This window comes from Grampus griseus (genome assembly GCF_964374135.1).
Source record: "Grampus griseus genome assembly, chromosome: 17".
NCBI classification, from domain to species: domain Eukaryota; kingdom Metazoa; phylum Chordata; class Mammalia; order Artiodactyla; family Delphinidae; genus Grampus; species Grampus griseus.
The window spans coordinates 50,967,729-50,976,524 of NC_139011.1; positions in this window are offsets into that span (position 1 = coordinate 50,967,729).

The following is an 8,796-nucleotide window of genomic DNA, read 5'->3' on the forward strand; positions in this document are numbered from 1 at the left end:
TTGTAAAATATAAAACATCATATAGCACTCCTTAATACAACTGGAAAATTTACTTTAGCAAGTATAAAAATAGTAGAACAATGCAACTTCAGGCTCTTCACACTAGTGACAAGTATGTGATATATCAATGTATATAATTAGACAGTGGTCATTAGCTGTTACCCTGCATAAACACATCTGGTACTCATGCATTGCCTTCTAGGCTAAAAATGTCAAAGTTAGATATTCAGTAACCTCAATTGGAAAGATCTATATAATGTTAGAATCTCCTGAGAAAAGCCATGTCCCTAGGATAGAAATTTACCTCAATAATTATGTAACACAAAACACTTGGCAGAGTAGCAAAGAAGTTGCCTTAGTGTTTTAGTCTCATCTAATTGTAACCGTTGTCTTTCATGTACTACTCAAATCATTTTTAACACAACTGTGAGCTTATAACTGGACATGTCATGCATTATTTTTTAGAACAATGCTAATTCTTTATACTAAGTAAGGGTATAAGATCATGAGTGCTGTAATGCAGCACCTCAGGCACTCATAACTAAAGCTCTTAAGGAAAATGAAGGCATAGCCAGTAACTCATGGTTAGTGCATAATAAGTATAAAAAAGTATGGGAGATAATTCTGAAGATTTATGACGATTCTATGCTTTTTCAGTTTAAAGAGCAGCATGTCTTAAAATGAGTCTTATACTAACATTGGACTGGGAATAATGTTCAAGTTTGCACTCAACGAATCCTTATGTTCAAGAGCATACTGGACAGTGTAGGACAAACGCATCATAAACTAGGATGTTTTGCTGATTCACATAACTTTGCCATGTGCTCTGCTATAGAGCTGGATTTATATGCCATTAAGAAGGAAGAAGAAAATCAATTAAATATAAATATGAAAATTGCATTATGTTAGGCCACTTAGCTTCAAAGCAAGATGTTATTAACTCTTATATAGAAAAACCAGAAGGAGAAAATGGTGAACATGAATGAAATGATTAACTTTTTGATTTACAAAGACATTTCTTGAGTATCTTATCCACTTGTTTTTACCCATGAACAAATATCACTCACAATATAAACATTTCTATAGCACTTGGTCTGTAGCTAGATTGGATCCCAGGAGAAATACTTTTGGACACAGGCCTTTTTATACATGCCTCATACATGATGAAGCTTCAGTGACTGCATGTTACGATGCTTTTTCCTAGGATAGGATATGGTGCTGCTTGTACTTGCCATCTTTATTTGAATGTATGTTTCTATGTTGGCCTGCCTTGCCAAGATATAGATGAATAAAGCCTGGTGTGAGCTGTCCATTTGACAAGTTACTAGAACACGTTTCATTTGCTCTTATGTAATGCCAATTTGATCTTGTTCCGACTCTATATACTGACAACCCAGTTGCAAAGGTAAAATATACTCTACTTGAATGAATGATTCAATCCTTAAATCAATGTCATAGTTTTGCTACCACTGAAATATCACAGAGGCCACATTTTTATTATCTTCTCACAGCTCTTTAGTATATACTATTGCCTGTGTAAAATTAGATTTTTAGTTCTTTTTGTCACTTCTTTTGTATCTGAAGTGGAATCCATTATTCCTTTATATATTCATGAATGCAAAATTTCACAATTCAGTTACATTTTTATTTCCAAACAAACATTATTTCCAAACAAGTATGCTCTGTGTGCCTTATTTTTCTCTTCCTTCAGTTCTGAAATTATTTATTTGTGTTCTGTTTGTCACCCCTAAATACAGGTGGTTGGGAGGGATATATTATTTTGTGTTGTTCTGTGCAGTCTGTGCCTATATTTGCATTCCTTTCGATTTCTACCTAGCCCTCACCTTTTTTTTTACAGATTTGTTTTTCCCTTCCCTTTGTGAAAACCAGAATTGAATATCGTATGCGGTATCCTGAAAATATGTTTGCCCCTCAGTTTTCTTCCTTAACAAGTTTCATGCAAAGATTTAGTTCCAATAAATTTCACACACCTCCCAATCTCTTGCATTGTATTCTAACTTTTCTAGAGCTATTCCCCTGAGAAAAGTGAAATGCTGAGTATGAAGGCTGTTGTCTATCGATAAGCCAGCTAAGGAAGTTTGCTTTTGGTGAATGTATCTTAAATAATTTATACTGGAAAGTAAATACCATAATACAGTGTTTTGTTTAAGGTACATCAGGAGTACATGAATGCCTAAAACCTCAATACTTTGGTCTATTTCCCTTTATGTGTAAATTACATATATATTAAAAAGAATGAGAGAATAAGAGATTAAGAGGTGTTATAGTGGCAGCTTTTTGCTGTCTTTGTTTTGACTGCATCAGCATTTCTATTGTGGACCTCTATTTTCAGGGGTTTTAGAGACTCACCAGTAAAAATTTGCTTCAGGCTTAAAAGTCTTGAAATATTTTTTTTAGATATATAATTTTAAACCAATATATCTTGTTTTTATATTATAGGAGGGAAATAACTGGAGTTTACTAGTTCAATTTTGTGCTAATATAACTTTTAATGAGCTTAATTTTTTAATAAAACAAAATCTAACCAGTCCATAGTCTACTGATGGTTTTTTAAAAGAATCACTAATTGACATAGAGAAAATTGCCTGCTTTGTCAGTGTAGCAACCTATCTTCAAGATATTTTAAAACTTGTAACCTATATTAACATTATCTTGATTCTAACAGTGGATCAGTATGATAATGAATGCAATTTATGCCATCCATATGAGCTATCTGGTAATATAGATTTGGAAATATATAGTATATTTAGTAAATATATATGTATATGTATATTTACTAGGTAGATTAAGGGAGGTAAGTGCCCATAAATTTAGTTTGTCAAGTAAATACCATATATATTTTAAAAAATTGCACAGACATTTATCTTTCAGAATTAGATACAAGCAATTGCAAAGAAAAGTTGTCTCTTGAGTAAACAATACACATTTTATAGCTTCTTATGAAAATCATTTTTTTCTATATTGTAGTTATGGGAAATTAAAAGGATTTAATGCATAAAATTAATGCAGACTTTACTTAAATAGCATTAAACTATGAAGCAGAGAGAAACACTAGGAAATGAAATATTTAGGCTGTTATCTTTTGGTTTAAGACAATACTTTACCTTTATTTTCATTCCTATTGATATTTTCAGTTATGCAGAGAGTATTAAATTCTAACTTTAAGTGTCTGTATTGTTCACGTTACACTCAACACTATTTCATTAAATTTTTGATAATATGTAGTCTTCTGTGTGCAAGGAAAGAAAAAAATAACACACTTATTTGCTGAATGAGTTCTAAGGTTTGCAAGTTGTTAGTGATTTTTTTTGCCCACACAGGTTTCTATACATTTATACCATCTTAAATCTGGCATATATATATATATATATATATATATATATATATATATATATATATATATATATATATTTGTTTGTTTCAGATAGCTTCTATTGACAAACACAAAGCTTGTTTGTGTACAAATATAAAGCTAAATAAATGGTGCTAAAGTGTATTATGACTGTCAGATATAATCAGGCAAAATTTTGTGGTGCTTAAATTAATTTTTTCATTGATTTATTGATCAATGCATTGAACAGTGTTTATTATTCACAAGTTGTCCTTTATTGGTAAATCAAGGCCTCATAGCACATTGTTAAATAAAATGGTTGACTAGTCTATGTAACAGCTCACCAAGCTACTATCTCTTTAACTCCTTATAATGTTTCGTCAGTAAAGGTCAAGGGATCATAATATTAATCTCATCGCTGTAGACCATTAACATGACTGAACTTTTCCAGAAAGTACTTATGTTTACAATGCTATAACCCTTTGACTGCTACGGCAACCTTTAACTACACAAATGTCACAAGCTAGAATCATCAGCATGGTTTTTGCCATGGCAATCAAAGAGTTAAGGGCTGTGCAGTGATTTGTTTTATATTTATTAATTTATATTTATTTCATTTTCATTCAAGAAGGGGATTTTGGGTGGGGCCGTTTTTTTCTGCTGTAAGTGTCTTAACCTAGGGAAGGGTTAAATGGCTTTTTATACTATTGCATCTTCTGTACTTACCATCAATTCATTGTGTTGTAATTTAAAAAAAAAAACTGTCAATAAATAAGAGAACAGAAAAATGGTTCATAGACATTGTGGTTTACTCAGTGATGATATACATACATTTATGGTGATATATAGCAGTAGGCTTTGCTATCTATGTCTTCCTAATTGATATAAAACATAAAGTACAAACTCTAAAGTAATTTAGGCCAAAATCTCCTGTGTGTGTTTGCCTGAAATAGTAAGTATATTAAAATGGCCACGTCAACTGGAGAATTGTTTAACTGCTACCTAGATGCCTATGACTGTGACCAAGGACAGAAGCAAGAAATATTACTATATCAAATGTATTTCAGGCAAGTGCCCATGAACATAGGATATGTTAAGATTTCATTACCACTTGACAAAAATAAAAATTACATTTTGGATAAGTGAGTATAATTTATTGATTAAAGTCCTAAATTTAATCAAAGGAGTTGATATTGATATCAAAAGTCTTTGGCAGTATCCTATTTAAGGATTTTTTTCCTCCTTCTTTTTCTTTAAATGATAGGACTATAGTAAAGGGTGGCCATGAATAGAGAACTGACTCACAGAGAGAAAACAAGAGTAAGGATAAACATTTTCATACTTAATATTTTAATAAATTATTTTCTTAGAATATCAAATAGGTACATGTAACCAAGTGCTTGAACAAGTGTTTCCTAGAAAGCAAATCTAATATGTATCAATAGTTCTAAAAGATCATCTGAATTTTAAGAAGAATTAGGAAAGCATATTGGGAATAAAAGAAAATGTGTTCTCTCATGCAAAAATTAAGGTTCATCTGTGCACAAATAATTTAATATTATAAACTTTAATGCACACAAAAAGAGGAGCTCTGAAACAGAGCAACTAAGATAATCACAGAAATTTAATTGTCTGAAGTAATAAACAGACTAGAAGGACAGAGGACTGTTTATATTAAGTCTTTGAAATCTGCATCTAGGCTGAATCCTTGGAAATTTGGAGATCTTTCTCAAAGAGTTTAAAGAAATACTCAGATAAGAGTTGTACTTTTGGAACATGTCAGCATACAAAAACCTACAAGATTTAGTCAATTAACAGTATAGTTTATTTTTATTTGTAGAAGCTTTTAAATAAAAGATAGCCTTTATTTTTATAAGGCTATTAAGGATGTGTGACCATAAATATCAGGTTGAATCCAAGAATGAATCTCCCTTGTTTTTATTATCAAAGAGAAAAAAAGCTATAACAATTAATCTCACCTAGTAGAATTGTTTTTTTTAATATCTGAATCATTAATTTATATAATATGAAAATACACTATTATATCACTTATCTTACAACCAAAGACCAAATTAGAATAGTATATTGTTTAGAAAAATAAAAATCCAAATAGGGGTATTGAGAACCTAATAACACACCTAGCATACTATAGAAACACAAATATAATTTATTGCAGTGAGCAGTGTTTGCATACTTTAAACCTTTTATAAAAAGTATTGAATAGGCATAACTTCAACCCAGTTTGATACACCATCATTTCTTCAATTTAGTTACCACATGGTGTATCATTAGCTCTCCCTTCCCACTTCTTCCTCCTTCTCCTCCCCTCTGCCCCACCCCCTTGTCTGTCTCTCTCCTTTAATTGCTCTATTCCTTGAAAGAAAAATTTATAAAGTCACTCCTTTCATATCTTCCTAATTCAATTTTTTACTTCTTATTATTTATTTGTACTTCTCACCATGCACTTGATGTAAAATTTCTTCAATGTAAATGATATATTTATTACTTAACCCACTCTTCCTAATTCTCTATCTTACTTGGCTTCTTAGCAATATTTAATACTGATAGTTACTCTGCTATTCATACTTTTCCTAGACAGCTCCTTGAGGGTGGGACCTATTTATTTCTCACCTGTCTTCCATACCCAGAGCCTGATACAGTACCAAGTTCATAGTCGGTCCTCAGTTAAATGTTGGCTTCTAGACATTAGAGTTTAGAGGATTTCCCTCCACCATATCTAACTTTTTAAACTGGTTCTTTGAGCTTATATAATTCCCCCATATGTTCTTTTCTTTTCATGCAGTGTAAAACTTAATGGAACTGACAAAGTAGGTAGAAAGATAGAAATATCCTTCATCATCTATATATGCATCCACAATCCATTCATTTGTTCATTCAATGATATTGAGATCTGATGACATCCCAGGCATTTTAGGTGTCAGGGCTGAATCAGTGACTAAAAAGTCATTCAGCACAATGAGCAACAAATAGTATGTCAGGTCATAGGTTTAATGAAGGAAATCAGGGTCCAGGGATAAGATGGGGATATTTGGAACAGTAGGGTATTTCTAATCAGGTGCCATCTGAGTAGAGGTAAGAAAAATTGAGGGAGTGGGCTATGTGCACATCTGAAGGAAGAGCCAGTGCAAAGGCCCGGAGGAGGAATAAGCATGGTGTGTTGTAAGGAACAGCAAGGGGGCCATTGCAGCTACAGCAGAAAGAGCAAGGAGGAGAGGGGTGGATGTGTCCATGGAGGCAGTATTTGGGTCATGTCTTATGGAGCCTTAGGGGTACTGAAAGGAGCAAAGCTTTACGATGAGATGGGAAGCCGCTGGAGGGTTGTAAGCAAAGGACTGTAATGGGGCAAGGGTGGAAGCAGGGAGACCAATTAGGAAGGAAGCCACTTCAGTCAATAACAGGCAAAGAAGATGGTGACTTGGGCCAGGATGGAAGCAATGATGATGGCAAAAAGTGGTTGCCTTAGGGATGGACTCTGCAAGTCCAGCCAACAGGCTGTGGTGGAACAGCTGAGAGGTGAGAGGGAAAGAGGGAGCCAGGAAGATTGGAGTTGCTGTTTCCTGCAAATAGAACTGGTCTAGGGGGATTAGGATCCCATTTTGGACATCTTTCTGTACTGTTAGTAATGTTCTCATTCATGATGTGGTTGATGACTAGATAGGTATAGACATATGCAAAAATTATTGATCTGCACACTTAAGATGTATGCATTTTACTCTATGTAAGTTTTATCTCAAGGAAAAATTGCTGTTAAAGACTAAAAACAAAACCCCCAAAATGAAGTATTTAACTATACTAATAGTTACTAATGGGTCCACAAAAAACAGAGGACTGAGAAATGAACATTGGATTCAGCCCCTATATGTTCTTAACCTCTTTTATTTTACACTCTTTCATGGACCCTTATCCATAAGCATGGCTTTGGCTTTGTGGATGGGATATCTCATGAAATCCAGATTCACAATTTCCAGCCACTTGCTGGACAAATTAATCTGAATTTTTCTTTAGCTTCCAAGATTCAATCTACTAAGCATAAAACCCATCACCATCATTTTTCTCCCATCAAAGTAAACAAACTTCATCCCAAATTATCTAATTTATTAATGGCACTAAATTTTCTTGGTTACATATCCAAGAAAACACCAGTTGGTCTTGGACTTCTCCTTCTCCTTTTGCTTCACATGTCCCCGTTAGACATTTGCCAAGTCTATGAGTTCTACTTCTGCAGAATTACTGGCATCTGATTTTTCCTTGACATTCTTGTCCTATTTAAGGTTCATTACTTCTTCCTTTCTCAATCTCCTTTCCTAACACAACCTCTCTCAGACTATCTATGACAGAACGATCTTCTCAAATTAGAGTTTGAATTGTATCATTTCTCTATAAAGACAAAGATTTTACATGAAGACCTGCCAAAATCTGTTTTTAACTTGATTTTCAAGCTTTTCACCAGTATATATTTTTATAGCTGAAACCATCCAAATACTTGCCATCCCTTACCCATAGTTTGGCTCATGCTGTTCTCTCCACTTTGAATTCCACCTTTTCCTTCTTTATCTTTCCTGACTTCACTGAAGAGATAAAACTCCACAACTTTGAAACCTCTACTATCTTTTGCATCTTGTTTTGTTTCGAATGATCCTATTGATATTGTTAATATTGTTCCCCTTTCTTTTTAGAGGTCTCTCAATTCAATAAGTTGAATGGTCATACTCATACAACTTTTTAGACAAGGCTTATAATTTTATGTAAATTTGTTTTTATTATTTCTTGTCATTATCTAAGCTCCTGAGGATTGCAGCATCTAATACTGCAGCATCTAATGCAGTGCCTTGAATGAACTCCAGAAATGTTTGTTGCACTAAATTAAATTGTATTTTTAATGCAATTGGCATTAGAGAAGCTTTATTACACTTTGTTATATATTCTCGAACACACTTTCTGAGTCTTATGAATAAAGATATTTAAAAAACTTTTGTTTACAAGATACAATATTTTAAGCAGTTGACCTTGATTCTTTCCAAGATCTTACTTTTTTCAAAGCTCTTTAAATATTTCTCATTAAATAATAAAGAAAACCTCGAGTTTAGGCTAATCTTTTTTAATATTCATCCTTTACTTCTAATAATCATCTTTTGAACCAGAGAGAATTCTTTAGCAACAGTAGCTGAGTGAAGTGGGGAGAACTGTGTTTTGGAGGCACCAGTGTATAGCAGTTATCTGATTTAAAATATTAAAAAAAAATCAAATTCCACTTTCTCAAATGTGTGCATAACATGAAATAAATGTTTGCTTTTTTACTATGAATTGGTAGGGCAGATTACCTTACAAATGAGAAATCATGAAAAAAACTTTCAAACAAGAGTTGTTTTGCCTATTCAGAGGGAAATGCAGTCCAAATTCTTGCTGGTATTGGAGTCTAGTAT